The sequence below is a fragment of the Beta vulgaris genome, chromosome 4 (assembly GCF_026745355.1).
Source record: "Beta vulgaris subsp. vulgaris cultivar EL10 chromosome 4, EL10.2, whole genome shotgun sequence".
NCBI classification, from domain to species: Eukaryota; Viridiplantae; Streptophyta; class Magnoliopsida; order Caryophyllales; family Amaranthaceae; genus Beta; species Beta vulgaris.
The window spans coordinates 46,247,390-46,265,261 of NC_079205.1; positions in this window are offsets into that span (position 1 = coordinate 46,247,390).

Below are 17,872 nucleotides of genomic sequence, written 5' to 3' on the forward strand. Positions count from 1 at the left end.
TTGTCGTACACGTGTCAAAAATAATTCCTATCAAAACGTTATAACAATCTAATAGAATAAGTAGGGTCAGATCCATGCAGGAATGGTCGTTGTTTTAATCTAGCTTCTAAGGTATGAAGAAATTAAACATGATTACATATTAAAGAATGAGTGGTTTAAACTAAGAAATCAAGAAAATCAAACTAAAAAGGTCGAGGACAATTACAGTTCACATGTTCATAGATCAAAATCCATCAAAAACACCATCAATAGTTTAATTTGTCTAATATCTTGAGCACAGATTAATCCTACTGTCGAATCTTAATACTCTCAAATCAACATATGTAGAGCGGTCGCTAGCATAATTAGATGTGCTAATTGTAGGTAAGCCTATAAGGAGTCCTATCTCTCGATCTATGACACGTTATTAGTAAGATTTAATTGGATAATTTACCAGCTTGTAAGATTAACAAAATAAACTAAATCAATTGGATATATTAATGAATAATCAAACTATCAATAACATCAATCAAGATTCACAACATATACCCATGCTTGATTTCAATCACAGCTGATTTAATTTTGGCAATTTGAGTGCAAATTCGATCACCTAAAATATATGAAAATATAAAAAAAAAATTAGGTCACAAATTTATGATTGAAAAACGATGATTTCAACAATGAAAGAAGTGATCAACATTCTTTTATTACATAAGATCAAGAAGAAAGTTCGAAGAAATTTGTAGAGGGTGCAAGAAATAAATCACAAATCCAAGAATTTCATGTATGCATTTAATCGACAAAAACGAAGAATTTTGAGAAAGTATGGCAACGGAAATTCAGCTAGGATCCTTATTTTCCTTCTCATAACCTGTCAAAGTTTGCTTTAACTTCATTAATGAAGATTGAAGAAAGAATTGTAATTGAAAAAGGAAAGTGGAGTGAGAAGAGAGAATGAAATAGAGAGAAAAATCGCCGAAAAAATCAAATATCTTGAAGTCCAATATGAAACGGTAAATAGAGAATAATGAGCACATTAATCTGAATCTTACTCTGATGAAGAGTAAATAGAGAAAAGTCAGAGTTACTAGTGAAAAATACCCAAGGACTGTGGTGCAAGGGCTGTATTTTTTGAAAATGCAACCATTAATAGTGAAGGGTTGCGGTCAGCCTGAAAACCGCATCCCTTTTAGCCCGAAAACTGCAGCCCTTCATATACGAAGGGCTGCATTTTTTGAGCTAACCGCAACCCTTTACTTACTAAATTGGCTCCCTCACTCACTCACCACATGAATTTCGCGTGCTCTCTCACTTTAAGTCGAAAGAAAAGCCCACCCCTCCCTCTCACTCTCTCGCACACTAAGCCCTAACGTTGGAGCACCGCCCCATCACCGAAGCCTAACGCTGGATCACCGTACCATCACCACCACCTCTCTTCTCCTCTCTTCTCTTCTCTTCTCTTGTGTTCTCTTCTTCTCTTCTCTTATCTTTTCTTGTCTTGTCTTCTCTTATCTTTTCTTGTATTATCTTGTCTTCTCTTCTCTTCTCTTCTCTTGGAGAGGGTTTATTTTAGTGGGTTTAGGACAACACCGCCACCACCACTACGAAGTGCCACTACACATTCACGCACCACCACAACACATCTTCTTCTCTTTATCTCTCCTCTCCCGGTAATTCCCCTCTCTCACTTTAAATTTGCATTCCATAATTTGTTCATTTATTCTAATTAATTTTTGGAGAGATTAATTTATGGTGATGTTTTTGTTTGATTGATGAAAGTTTGATAGGTTTGAAAGTTTGGGTTTTTTTGTTGTTTTATTAATGTTGGTTTATTATACTTGTTAAATCCTAGCTTTCTTGTTTTTGTGCTCTTGTTGCCGCTGCACTACAGTGCTGACGAGGACTGGAGATTGTGGGGAAGGGTGTGCAGGGGTGGAAGAAGGCTGGGGACTTTGAGGGTGGGTGGGTAGGGGGTAGGGGATGGGGAGGGCTGAGCAGGCTGTGCAAGGGGGTGGGGAGGGCTGGGGAAGCTGGGCATGTGGTGGAGGAGGGCCGGCAGGGGGGTGGGGAGGCTGGGTAGGTTGTGTAAGGGGTGAGGGAGGGGATGACAAGGGGTGGGGGAGGGCTGGCAGTGGGTAGGGGAGGGTTGTGGATGCTAGGCAGGGGATGGGGATGGGGATGGGGAAGGGTTGTTAAGGGTTGAATTATTTGATTAATGTAGTTTATGGTAAATAATCTAAGTTTTTAATTAGTTTTGCTTTTCTTATTTGAATTATGTGATCAATGTGCAATGAGGGTTTTATTAATTTTAGGAAAAAGAGACTAAGAAAGGCAAATAAAGTTCCAACTATATCTTCTCTCTTTATTTATCGTCATTGGTGTTAAGAGGTAACTAGTTAATTTCCTTGTTTTTTTGTTAGATTTGTTGATGAGCTAGATAAATTTATCATGTGTTTCAATTTGATTAAGTTATGATAATTTATTGTTGTATATATGTATTTTTTTATAATGTATGTATATTTCTTAATATGAGATTATACGAAAACAATGTAATTTAACTATGACTCATCATCATATTCCTACATACCCGTTCAAGACTTACTCATTCGGAGTAATTAGCTAGTCTTGAATAATCTCCAGGTTTGGGACTGTTCTTGGACGTTTGATCTCACATAGGTGGTGAATATGTGTATTATTTTCAATTATGAGGAAAGTATTGGCTTATCGTTTCTCTACATTGTTCTCTGGGTACATATGTAGATAAGCAATTATCTACATTGTGTAATTCGAGAACTGTAAGGAAATCCTGTCGAATTTTCCTTAGAATTGAAATGTTGGCATATATTCACTTGTGAGATTAGACGTCCGAGGATGGGTTAGGTTAGAATGATAAGAACCTTGGGATGCATGCATACATTTGAACATGTCACTATCTTAGCTTGCATGTGTCTGTGTGTGATTTGAATATGTGACTTTCTTGCATGTGTATGTACTTAAATAATGATTGATACATTATAATATTATTGGTTGTGTTTGATTGTTAGAGGTATTTTTGAATGAAATGAATCGTACATGGATGTATGGTACTCGTTAATCGATCGAGTTTGTGAATGGGGTCTCGGAATTCTATAAATCTGCATTACAGTATCAAGGATCCTATGGAGAAGTCGACATTTATTGTCCTTGAGTCAATTATGAAAATGTGAGCAAGGTCAGTAGTATACATTTGCTTAGGGAGCATATCTTTCGCCGAAGGTTTAGACCTCAATACCACGTATGGGTTTGGCATGGTGAGGAGGCGAAGTATGCAGGAAGCTCTAGAATATTGAATGATGTATGCAAAGAAAAGAAGTATTTAGAGCTCGTTGATGAGGTCGGAGATGAGAATTGGGATAATTAGTATGTGGATGATGATAAGGATCGAGTAAACGAGATGATACATAAGGTTGAAGATTAGTCGTGTAAACGACCTCGTATTTTCAGTCTATGTCTGAGGCTGCTTAAAAGTCGTTGTATCCAGGTTGTGCAAAGTACACCAAACTTTTCGCCGTGATAACACTCTTCAACATTTAGTCGAAAGCTAGTTGGACGGACTCTAGTTTCACATCGTTGTTAGAAGTTTAAGCTGATATGCTCCCTGATGAAAATGAACTACCAAAGTCGTACTATTATGCTAAGAAACTCATGTGTCCTTTCGGTTTAAAGTACAAGGAGATACATGCTTGTTCTAACGATTTTGTGCTTTATCGTAATGAGTATGGGGATTTACATGAGTGTCCACGTTGTGGATTATCGAGGTATAAGCATGAAGGCGCTGAGAGTAGTGAAGGACCACCAGCTAAGGTGTTGTGGTATCTACCCATAATACCTAGATTTAAGCGCATGTTCTCAATTAAAGGAAGTCGTTGTATCCAGGTTGTGCAAAGTACAGATCGTAGGAAGAAAGACGGTTTGCTGAAGCATCCGGCTGATTCACCTGAGTGGGGAAATATCAACAGGGGGCAGAAGGCATTTGATAATGAGAATAGGAATATGATCAGGCTGGATTATGTACAGATAGCATGTACCCTTTTGTCAATCTTAGTTCTCAACAGCATAGTACATGGCCAGTAGTTTAAGTGGTTTATAACTTGCCTCCTTGGTTATGCATGAAACACAAGTACATCCTGTTGTCGCTTCTTATATCGGGGTCGAAACAACTTGGAAATGACATAGATGTGTATCTCCAACCGCTTGTTGAAGATTTACAGAAGATGTGGATCGAAGGAGTGTTTGTATTTGATGTGTATGATAATTGTTCACTCTGCGTGCCATGCTTTTGTGTACTATGTGTAACTCCCCATATTTTTGAGTATTTATTTTGGTAATTAAAATATTTATTTTCTAAAATAAATATATTAAGAAAAGGATACTTTTGTAATTTCATTGGTTTTCAATTATTTTGGCGAGAATGTGGCGCCAACTTGGATTTGTCAAACTTTTATCCTAGCCAAACTTTGTTAACTAAGTTTTCTTCTAAAAAAAACAAAAACATTTAAATTAAAATGAATATTTGAAAAAAAAAAAAAACTTTTAAGCCTTGTTGGCCGGCCATCCTCATGGCTTAGGGGGGGGGGGTTTGGTTTTTAACATAACTCCCTAATTAAGGTGTAGGTTACAAATCTTGGTTTAATTTCCTAATTTATGGTGAAGGTTACAAACTATTTAATTTTGGAGTTAAGTACTACTATTCTACTCATATAAATACCCCATACCTTAAGCCATCTTTTCCACACAAAAACGTTGGAGAATCCATAATCTCTTACTTCAAGGTTCTTCTTTCTCTTCTTAATTATATATTCTAGTTTTCTATTTGTTATTCAAGTTCCAATTTTTATTGGGTTAAGAAAAAAAAAAGGATTTTCCATGTTTCTTACTCCAAAATATTATGCTCATAATACATTGTTCATGTTTAAATTCATGATTAAGTTCATGTGATAAGTTACATATTAGATTTTTATATTATTGGTTTGATAGGAGATCGCTCAAGATTAAGACTAAGTGGAGATACTAGTATACTCTTTATGCAAGATCAAGGTACGTTATGTAGCTAGATCTGTGGAAATGTGATTTTATGTGATAAAGTTGTTTATTGATTTACTGGTTCAATTGGTTTAGAAATCTGGTTTAAAATGATTACAATATTTTATTATTCACTCTTGGAGGTAAAAAGAAGGAATGATTTTATCAATCATTTATATGTATAGAAGTTTCGTTATCCTTTTTGGAAAATTATATTATTTTTACAAGGAAAGGTTGATTGGTTTTTATGAACTTTTATTGTTCAAAAAGTTGTTTATGAAAAAAGGAAGTTTAATCATGACTTACAAGTCATATTATTATTATTTCCGCTTGATTAACATCAAGAGCTTCAAAGTTAACTTATTGGCAATTATAGTAACTCCTTGATATAGCTCCGTGATAGAATGACTAGCTTGGGGTGTGTGCACATTTAGCAAAATAGAAGGGGGAAAAAAGAGGAATGTTTTTCAAGATTGGTTTTAATCCAAGTTGTTGGAACGAGTTTGTTCTTAAAAGGTTATTCTTGAATTATTATTCAAGTGTTTGGAAAGAGTTTGTTCTTAAAAGGTTATTCTTGAATTTTTTAGAAGTGTTTTAAAATAGTTTATTCTCGAAGAGTTATTCTTGAATTATTAGTGATGGAGTTTTCAAAATGAAAAATGTTGTGAACTAACAAATGTGTTACTTATCTAGTACATTTCATACTCTGTTTTATACTAATGCGTATTTCCTTTGTCCTATTTGGCTTTGTCCTGTTTACCTTTTTGGTAAGCAGTTTTGCATGTAAATTTTAGGATGTGCATAGGAGAATCCTAACAAGGGGATCTTCACCTAGATTAGGGTGTTTTATTTATATTGAGTATTAAGACAATATGTACTTTTATTAATAAAGAAGTATTATTATTTTATTGTTAAAGTCTTCCGCTCCAAGTTATTTTGTTAGTTACTAGTTGGTTGTCGAAAGCGTGCTAGTCACGTGAAGACTCCTAAATTACTCAAATGTTATTTACTAAATTATTTATTTAAAAACGAGTAATTTAGGGGTGTTATAAAGTGGTATCAGTTTTTTAGGTCTTGAAAAGATAAAATTTAAACATTAAAAATGATGGGTTGATATAAGATGAAGATTCAACGGTTTTCAGGTCTTATAATATCAAAATTCTTCTTACATTTATATGATAGATTGTTGTTGGAAGCAGATGAAAAGTTTTATGTTATTCCCTATGTATGGGATAAGCAAGGAGGTCATGCTGCATTGACAAGCAAATAATAGTATTATGTGTATTATATTTCTTTTAATGAGTAATTTTGTTAACAGATGATTAATTAATCATATTAGGGACATGTATTACTTTGAAGAACTTCTTTTGGCAGGAAAAATGGTCCCCGGTCTTATAGATGATATTGTTGAGGCCATTAGTATTAATGCATTTGACTGGGAATCATGGGTCACTAAGGAACCCTAATAAATTTTGTTAGCCTTAATTTAGCTTCCTAATAGGGATGGCAATTGGGCGGGGCGGGTGCGGAGGATGGTACCCCCACACCCGCACCCGCATTAAATTCTCATCCCCATCCCCGCCCCACCACCCATTGCGGGGAAAGATTTCATCCCCATCCCCGCCCCACCACGAACCCATTGCGGGGGGAAATTCTAGACCCACCCCCGCCCCACCCCCGCACCCGCGTCGTACCCGCGTCATACCCACTTCATCCCCGCAAAAAATCCACCAAAAAATCTACCATAAGCCCATTATAGTTGTCTACTTCACGAAATCACAATATAATATAGTAAAAGAAAAGTTAAAATACATTAACAAAGGCAAATGTTCTATTACATTTCCAAAGTGTCTTCAAATACGTTAGTAATATATGTATATAAATAGAATTTTAATAATAAATGTGCGGGGCGGGGGTGGGGCGGGGCGGGCGGGGATAGGGTGGGTATAACATAAAATGCACACCTGCTCCACCACTCATTGCAGGTACAATTTTAATCCCCATCCCCGCCCCAATTGGACGGGGATGGGGCGGGTCTCCTACTTGACCCGCCCCACTGCCATCCCTACTTCCTAAGACACCCAAATACCAAATCCCCCATGATAAGTATGCTAATGTAGGCTTACCAACTAGGGAATGGAACAAAGATAATCATTAGTTCTAGGAAGTTTGGTTAGCCACTATTCTTCATTTTGGCACCGAATTGATGTATATAGAAATAGATGGAGCCCAAAATGGTGGGGATGCCATTGATGTCAATGTACATAGCGCAGTATTATTTTTTAATCTAAGTCAAGTTATTTATCTTATACTCGTTGAATCTTTATCATATTGTAAGTTTAATGCTCTAGTAACTTAGAAATCTTTGGATAAAAGATTCTTTAAGTTAGTCGATATTTTTGTGGCTGTTATTATGCAAGAAATCAGTTGGAAAATAGCGTGGAGGTGATCGTGGAGATGATCCTTGAATATCTCCAACAAACTCCCATGGCGTGGAAAAAATTGTGGAGCTGATTCTTTGAAGCTCTCCAACCAACTCGCCACTAACGGCTAGTGTTAAGTGGTTTACTAGTGTTGCAAAAGGCGTGGAGGAAGTGCAGCGAAAAAAAGGCCATGATCCCCATTCCTCCACTTGCGCAATTTGAGGAGAATATGGAGCACAACATGTCCAGATGAAGGGAGTATTGCAGCAGCTACTTAAGGAAAAAATTATTCAAAGAAAAACTTAAGAACTTTCATGCGAGATCAAGCCAATTATTACTAAGAAATTTTCTCTTGTAATTGCTTCTTCATTTAACATACACATTTGTAATAATCTTAGAATGTGGGTTGAGAGAACTCAAATCTTGTATTCGAGAGTGAGAAAAGAGAAAGAGAAAGAGAAGAGAGAAAGAGAAGACTTCTAGTGAAGTCAAGTGAGGAAGTCACGTGTTCAAGGGGAACAAGATGACTGGAAACTGGTTCCTAGAGGAACTGAGTGAGGATTGACTTACAATAAGTTGTAATAACTTTTATAAATAAAAGAGCAAGGTTTCTTCCTATAGAATTGAGGAAGAGAACCTTGCTAAAAGGATCTTTGAGTGTTCTTCCTTATATTATTTCTCCTCTTTATCTTTTAAGTCTTATTATCCGCAAAAAGTTTAAAAATCTCCACAACTACAATTCATCCCCCCTCTTGTAGTTGTTCTAGTGTTTATACTAGACTAACAATTAGTATCAGAGCCCGGTTTCTCCAAAATCAGTTAACACCGAAGAGCTAGTACCTGGTAATCATGAACACTAAGGGAGAAATATTGGATGAAGGTTACTCAACTCAACGTCCACCTATGTTAAATGGCAAGCATTATCCATACTGGAAGAATTGTATGAAAATCTTCATTAAGGATGAAAACTATCAAGTCTGGAGATCAGTTATTGAAATTGGTGACTTTGAAGTCACTGAGAAAAATGAAAAAGGCGACACCATTGCCAAACCTCTCTCAAAATATGACAAAGATGACTTCGATAAGATGGAGATGAACAACTTAGCCAAGAAGATTCTCTATTGTGGTCTTCGTCCCCATGAACACAGTAGAATCATCGGATGCAAATCAACCAAACAAATGTGGGAACTTCTACAAGTTACGCAAGAAGGAACAAGCGAAGTCAAGAGATTAAAGATAGATATGCTCATGCACATGTATGAGTTATTCCAGATGAAATCTAAGGAGTCGGTTCATGATATGCTCACTAGGTTCTCCAACATTTTCAATGAGCTTGACTCTCTAGGGAATGCTATTACTCCAGAGGAACAGGTTCGAATAGTTCTACAGAGTCTCCCACATGATAAAAAATGGATGGTGAAAGTCACTGCTTTGCAAGAAACCAAGAATTTCACCACATTCAATATCGAGCAACTTGCAGGTTTCTTGTTGACTCATAAGTTACACCTAGGAATTCATGAGGCTGATCCTAGTAGACCTAAAGACTTGGATCTCAAATCCGAAGAACAAGATGATTCAGATGCTGATGATGATGAAGCGGCATTGATCGTGAAAAAGTTCAAGAAGTTCTTTAGTAGGAACTACAATGGGAATTTCACGAGAAAGCCCACAAAGCTAAGCTGCCATAAATGTGGAAGTCTTGATCACTTTATTAAGGAATGTCCACTTTGGGAAAATGACAAGGGTAAAGGAAAATACTAGGAGAAAGGAAAGGAACAGCAAAAGCCTTTCTCGAAAACGGAAATGAGAAGGGCCATGGTTGCTGCCTGGGGGGATTCCGATTCTGACGAGGAGCAGGAAGAGCCTGAAGAAGATACTTCTCATCTATGTCTCATGGCAAAGACAGATGATGAGGAGGAGTTGCCAAACAACAAGGTATGTGTTAATGTTATTGAGGAACTTAAAAAGAGCCAATTAATAAAACTACTTTTGGAGACTTTGGATGATGACAAGGCAATCTGCATTAGAGAAAAGAATATGAAGAATGCCTTGGAAGTCACCAAAGAACATTCAAACTGGTTTTAAACTTTAAACGCAAGTATTGAGGAAAGGTTCTTTGAAATTTTTGATGAAAATCGACGAATCAAGAAGGCTTTGAAAAGGTTAAAAATTAAAACTACTTCTTGAATATGGAGATGGCAGAATTGAAACTCTTTGTTCCTAAAGGAACCAGTTCTCCTAAGAATACCAGAACAGATTTCGAAAAATTTAAATCTGAATTCCATACATTTAGTTTTAAATGAAAATCTGGTACTTAAAGGAAGTTTGGAATCTTCAAGAACAAAACTTCGTGATCCAGTAAGCTGGATACAAAAGTATACAAATGAAGGAAGAAATGGACTAGGTTTCAATCATAAGAAGAAAAATAACATAAAAAAAATATGTTGATCTACCAAGCAACGGAGTATGCTCTTACTGTGGGAGCAGTGGTCACTTAGTGTCTGACTGTTCCTCTAGAGAAGAACATATTGGAATGAACACTCGCTTAGTTAAGCAAGTGTGGAAAGTTAAAAGGAACTAAAGCACGACAGAGGTACCCAAGTCAAACTGGGTTCCTACCACTGACTAATTGTTCCGGATACAGGCTAAAGTGAGGGTAAACAACCTGTGGTACCTCGATAGCGGTTGTTCTAAGCACATGACTGGAGACAAAATCAAATTTCTCTCACTTTCTGTCTATAAAGGAGGAACGGTGACATTTGTAGACAATCTTACAAGTAATATAGTAAATGTAGGTAAGGTTGGAAAATCTCAGTCACATTCCACAGATAATGTATTCTTGGTCGAGGGTTTGAAACATAATTTACTTAGTATTTCTGAGTTTTGTGACAAGGGAACAATATGAAGTTTACTGACGAATGCTGTGTAGTAAGTGTTGTAGGTACATGTACCAAGATTCTGGAAGGAACTAGGAAGGAAAACACTTATGTTATTGACCTGAACCTGGTTCCTAGGAACACTCTAACTTGTCTAAGTGGGATAGATAATAAACCACTCCTTTGGCATAAAAGGTGTGGCCATGCAAGTATGTCCTTGCTCCATAAGCTAAGTGCTAAAGACTTAGTTGTTGGTCTTCCAACAATCAAGGTATCTAATCATGAAGTTTGTGGCGCTTGTGCAAAAGGAAAATATGCTAGATCGTCGTTCAAACCAAATATGATGGTAAGTACAAAAAGTCCACTTGAATTGATTCATATGGACTTACTGTACGTATCCAAAGTAGATCAGGTAAGAGATATGTACTAGTAATGGTTGATGATTTTTCAAGATACACTTGGGTTATTTTTCTTCATAGCAAAGATGAAATTTTTGATGAATTTGTGACCTTTGCAAAAAGAATTCAAAGGGTAAGTGATTTTAAATTGTGAGCATGTTAAGGAGTTTCAAGTTTGATGTGTTTTGCAGCAATGAAGGACTAGACCACTTCTCTGCTCCTAGGACCCCACAACAAAATGGCGTGGTGGAAAGGAAAAATCGTACTCTGGAGGACATGGCAAGAACAATGCTAATAGCCAACGATCTTCCAAGGAACTTTTGTTCAGAGGCAATAAACACCGCTTGCTATATCATCAATAGGGTCATGCTGAGACCTATTACCTTGAAGACCCCTATGAGCTACTCAAAGGAAGAAAGCCCAAAATCTCTTATTTTAGAGTCTTTAGTTGTAGATGTTTTGAACACAACAATGGAACCATGTTATGAAGATGATTTTGAAATCGGATTGACTCGCTCTGAAGAGTCAGCCAATGTTGATGAGGAACTACCACCTGTAGGTACTTATAAGAAGCATATTCCTGAAAATAAGATGATTGTTCCTGATCCTATTCCTCATGGAGGAACATGCAGATGAAGGAGTACAAGTAGAAAAAATACAACCAGAAATTGAAACAACATGAGAACCTCAAGTTGAAGGAACAGGAACAAGAGGCTTTCAACTAAGGCCCTGGAGACACCTAAGATCCCATCCACTGGATCTTATCATAAGTGACATTGAGAAGGGAACTCATACAAGAACCCAACTCAAGAACTTCTGCACATACCAAGCCTTTTTGTCCATGATAGAACCTCAAGATCACAATGCTGCCCTACTAGAGTCTGACTAGATTAATGCCATGCAAGTGTAACTGAATAAGTTCCAGAGGAACAATGTCTGGCATCTTGAGACCAAGGCTAAGAATCAAAAGGTAATTGGGCTGAAATGGGTCTTCAGGAACAAGCTGGATGAGCATGGGACAGTCGTAAAGAACAAAGCCAGACTTGTAGCTAAAGGGTACAATCAACAAGAAGGTATTGATTCGATGAGACCTTTGCTCCTGTTGCTAGAACAGAAGCCATAAGAATTTTGATTGTTAGCTTTTGCTGCATTTATGGGGTTTAGGTTATACCAAATGGACGTTAAATGTGCTTTCTTAAATGGATATTTAATGGAAGATGTCTATGTGGAACAACCTCCCAGATTTGAAAACCATAAAGCTCTACATGGGTTGAAACAAGCTCCTGGATCTTGGTATGAAAGACTCTCAAAATTCTTGCTTTCACATGATTTCATAAGAGGTAAAGTTGATAGAACCCTGTTCCTTCGATCTAAAGGAACAAACATTCTAGTAGGACAAATTTATGTAGATGATATAATTTTTGGTGCTACTAACGAATCTCTTTGTAAGGAATTTGCTAATCTAATGAGTAGTGATTTTGAGATGAGCATGATGGGAGAATTGAACTTCTTTCTCGGTTTGCAAATTAAGAAAAAAAAAATAGGAACAATGATCCATCAGCAAAAATATGTGAAGGAACTACTGAAAAAATATGGGCTGGAACAAGTAAAAACCAACCATACTCCAATAACAAGGTTGGATGAGGATCCAAGTGGTAAATCGGTAGATCAGAAACTATATAGAGGTATGATTGGATCCTTACTTTACTTAACTGCAAGTAGACCTGACATTTTCTTTAGTGTTGGTTTATGTGCCAGATTCCAATCAAATCCTAAGGAATCACACTTGACATCAGTCAAAAGAAATCTTTGGTATTTGAAAGGAAGTGATGATCTTTGTTTGTTCTATCCTCGAAGTGACGTCTCTGATCTTGTTAGCTACTCTGATGCTGACTATGCTGGAGACTTGGTGAATCAAAAAAGCACTTCTGGAATTACTCAGTTCCTAGGAACAAGCTTAGTTTCTTGGAGTTCAAAGAAACAAAACAATGTTGCACTTTCAACAACTGGGGTCGAGTATGTAGCAGCAGCCGCTTAATGTTCCCAGGTATTATGGATCAAACAACAGGTACGCAACTTTGGCATAAAATTTAAGTGTGTTCCTATCTTCTGTGATAATACTAGTGCAATATGTATTTCCAAGGATCCAGTACATCACTCTAGGGTCAAGCATATTCATATTCGATATCACTTTTTGAAGGACAATGTAGAAAAAGGATTAGTCAAAGTTGAATTTTGTCCCACTGAAAATCAAATAGTTGATATCTTGACCAAACGACTTTCTAGAGATAGATTTGGAAAGATACCCTTGGAACTAGCAATGATTAGAGTAATTTGAAAATGCCTTAAAAATTTTTCCCTAGGTAATATTCATTACTAAGTGTGTCCTGCAATTTTCATGAATCTTATTCATACACCTTGGTTAAGGTTGAGAACTCACATTAATCTCATAATATTCCCTTAGTGTCCTCACTAGTACTTTGAGAATAATACAATACTTGTACAACTTAGTTAGAAGGTTTCATAAGCATGACTTCAAATATTCTTCATTCTTTTTCTCTCTTTTATTTTTTTTATATCATTCTTATTTTATTTTAATTTTATTCTTTTTAAATTTCCATTTTCTTATTTTCATACGTTGCATTGTTTCAAAATATTAAAATGCATGCCATTTTGAAAATTTGAATGTCCAAGAAAAGGGGAAAGCACCACATTAAATGGCCTCTCCTCTTACACGCATAAAATCCCCTTTATAAACCTTTCCCTCCATCCCATCATTACTCGCGCTATTATTCACTCTGTAAAACCATCACATCCGAAAATCTCTCTTACTCTCTCTCTCTTATCAAAACCCTAATCTCGATGGCTCCCAAGCACTCAAGCACCTAAAGTATCCCTCTACCACAGGAGAAAACTCCTCTTGTGAAATATGATGAAAGTGATAATGGCACCGAGGTCTCAAGCCAAGAATCCTCTACATGCAAAGAAGAGTCGATGGAATTGGAACTCTCTTCCAAGCAATTGGAAGATGAAATTGAGGAAGAAGACGAAGTAGAAAGAGAAATTTAAATTCCCATGAAAAGAGGTAAAAAGTCGAAGTCCTCAAAATTTTTAATTGGTTTTTGTGTGGTTTTGGTTTGGTACAAGAAAGTGAAGTGGAGGTAATTACTTGATATAGTTAAGTTTCAATAATGGTCGGGAATTTTATGTATTGATGAGGGGCTGTATGAATCTGAGCTGACTGAATTTTGTTTGAAGTTTGTGAATACGAATGGTTTATTTATCAGTGTTGTTGGGGGAAATCTGGTTTTAGTGTGATGAACAAAAACTGAATCAGTGGTTCCACGTACCTGCTGCTGGGTACAAGGAGTATGTGAAGGGAAAGACTAAACTAAATGTGGGTGGGAATAAAAAGGAAAAAGTTTTGGAATTTTTTGGTGGCCATCATTCTGATCTGTTTATGGACCAAAAAGACCTAAGCCCTTTTCACAAATTTCTTTTCCAACTTGTTTGGCGGTTCCTTGTTCCTCGCACCTCAAAAAGAACCCAAGCCAATCTCCTTGATTTTTCTCTCATGTATTGCCTCGCCAACAACATCCACATCAATCTCCCTACCCTAATCATAACCCACCTTACTCATTGAATTACCCACAAAAATCGTATTGGTTATGGTAATCCCATTACCATAATCTTGAAAAGGTGCAAGATTAAACTACCCTCCAAACCCTCTTTTGCCCTAGAACTCGAGAATTACCTAACAAAAGACACCCTCTCTCGCCTAAGTCTACAAGTTAATGGGGTGTGTTGGGGTTTGAGGTTGAAGAGGTGAAGATTAAAGTGGAGAATGAGGCTACACCGGCCTGCTAGCAAGAGGAAGAGAGAAGAGAATGTAGGATTTGGATTCAAGCATGCTGTGAGGAAGAGCCAGAGGCTTGCTGAACCTCGGAGGAACCTAGTTAGTGGGATCATGATTGATCTGGAGGAGGAGCAACTTCCTTCAGGTACAAGCTCTCAAGTTGTGGATTTTCCTCTTCTATCTACTTCAGGTCTGCATGGTATACTTAAGGAGATTTAAGCTTAAATTGTTCTACTAGGAATAAGGGTGTAAGCTTAATTTGTACCAAGATCGATACTGTTGTTGCCTCCTTTCCCATTCATGAACTTCCCTAATCCCAGTCCCTTCTACTTTCACTAGTGGAAAAAACATCTTTTGCTACTTGTTAAGTGCTCCGGTTGACTAATCAACCCGAGCATTTGAGAATTTTTTCATTAAATTTTTTATAAATGCTTGGGTTGATTAGTCAACCGGAGCATTCGATTTTCAAGTGCTCTGGTTGACTAAACAGCACGAGCATTTGTGAATAAGTGCTCCGGTTAGTCAACCCGAGCACTTTAGACTCTCACGCGCAGCAATACTGATGTACGCGTACTAAAGTGATTTGAATTATTTCGATCCCCAAAAGCAAGAAATGTGCGGTCCATGAAGGCCACGATTCTAGATTGTTCTAACTCCTCTCTCTATTCTTGTTCTCTCTCTCCTCTTCAAATCTCAAACCTTAATTCCCTAATCCTTCTCGCTCCTCTTTGAAATCGAAAATTAGGGAGGATTTTTGGCAAAAGTAAAATCAAGAGGAAGAGAAGGGCGAGGATGTTCGACATTCAGAAATGACCAAGGTTCGATTTTTTTGGTAATTTCTTCCTTGTTTCTTCTATCTCGTTCTTGGTTCTTCTTTTTCGGTTTTAGATCTAAGTTCGATTCGTTAATTCCTCATGTTGTTCAACACTTAGAACGTAATTTTTGAATGTAGCCTTTTAATTTCAGTTTTTTCCTTTGAATTTTGTGTCGAATTTGAGTTGAAATTTGTTTCATACTTTCATGTTCGTTTGTATCTGAATGCAACTGCTTACTGGCCAGTATCAGCATCAACGAACTCTCAAGCGAAACCTACATCGACCGAATAATGCAGTCGGCTGAGTTGAAGTTTGATTTCTGGTTCAAGTTTGAAACTTTTTTTGTTTAGTTGAATTTTGTATTGAAATTTCTGTTTTGCTTTGTTTTCAGATTTGGTTATGTTTGCTCTTGGCGGAGGATCATGCGAGCATAGAATTATGTTGGTATTGTTCGCAATATAACTTCTTGTATAATTTAAAACCAGCAGTGCTTCATTTCACTGTGAACAGCTTTTACGCTATAGCTGCTTCAAATATGTAGTATTGCAGTGTTGGGTTTATGGGAACTTAGTGGGTGGTAGTTAATGAGTAGTTTAAGAAAACTACAACCAATTCTTGTAGTTTGTTTTCTAGTTCTTATTTTTAATTACTTTTTTATATCTAGGGATATAATGAGGAGAATGAGCTTGTGGCAAGCGACTGGTCTTTATTGTTCTTTGTTCTATGGCTCGCTGCATAACATGAAGGCATTCTTCACATTTTTACTTCTTCGTCGTTCTTCTTCACTGCATAACACGAAGGCGTTCTTCGTCCTTCAGTTCTTCACCTGAGCGGCTTGTGAGCCGTCACGCCTGTGCATTCCAGTCTTCACAACCACTACCGCCTACTGTCTGGATCTGAGGTTTTTTCTTTTATTTTTCTGCGATGGTTAATATTAATTGTTACTACATTTTAATTGTTAGAGAATTCTAATTGTTCTATGTGTGAATTTTAATTGTTGTGAAAGAATTAATTGCAAATTGTGGTTCTTTGTAAATTTGGGTATGATATTGGGGTTATTAGTTAATAGAATTCATTAATGGATTGTTATTGAAAGATTTTTTTGTGATGGTTAATGGTTTAATTGGAAATTGGATAGTTGAGTTAGTAGTGAATGAATATTTTTGGATAATTAACTCAAGCAAAACACAGCAGCAGTGCTACTGTCATGTTACATTGTTTATTGTGATCGAATGATTGTTAGTAGATGTGTTACTGCCATGTAATTGTCGAAATAATAAGGAATGAATTATTAGTAAATGAATGGTCCATTTTAAATTTGGGAAGGATATGTTACTGAATTTGTTAGTAAAAAGTGAATGAGTTTTTCTTGGATTCGAGCGTATTGTAAAATTACGCTACCCCTCATCTGGAATCCTGGATCCGCCCCAGGGGGTAATATTACAAAACCTTAACGCTTTTTGTTCTTACTACGGTAGATAGAAAATAGATTAAGAAGATTGACAAGAATAAATATCCCAAGCAAGATGTGATCAACAAATAGGTGATTTTTTTATCAATGTTGTTCAACCAACTCTCCCAACTCTTATATCAAATGTTACTCCAATACTTAGGAATAGAAGAACAAAAGTGACTAATGAGAATGAGGATCATCACCGGCCTATTCGAGACAAGGAGGAAGGTCATGGACGATTGTTCAATGATTACTTTGTTGAACAACCAGTCGATCCTGTTCATTTATTTCATCGAAGATTTCGAATGCAGCTACATGTCTTTCTTCAGATTATGGAAAGTGTCATTGCAAATGATGAATGGTTCATTAAAAAAAAGATGGTACGGGACGCTTAGGTTTGTCGCCCCCTATACGGGGTAGTGACGGACTCGATTGACGAGTATGTGCGAATTAGTGAAAGCACAACTCGATTAGCATTAATGAAATTCACAAAGGGCATTATCAACGAATTTTCTACCGAGTACTTGAGACAGCCAACTCCATATAATTTGGCTAGACTACTTCAATTCGATGAAGAACGTAGATTTTCGGGCATGGTGGGCCACATAGATTGTATGTATTGGGAGTGGAAAACTTATCCAATGGCATGGAAAGCATAATATCTAGGAAGAGTTGGTGTTGCTACTTTAGTTCTTGAAGCTATTGGTGATCGTGATTTATGAATTTCGCATTCTTTATTCGGGATAGCAAGTTCGTGCAATGACCTTAATGTCCTTCACCGATACCTGTTTTTAGGAATGTTTTAGAAGGTCGAGCACCACCCGTGCACTTTTATGGTGAATGGTAACCAATATGATAAGGATTATTATCTCACTGATAGTATATATATCCGAATTGGGCAACATTCATTCAATCCTTACATTTGGGGTGCTGTAATCTCAATTTGTTGTAGTTCGTAAACCATCCCTCACATGGGATGTGGAAATTGTCAATGATATCATGTTGTCTTGC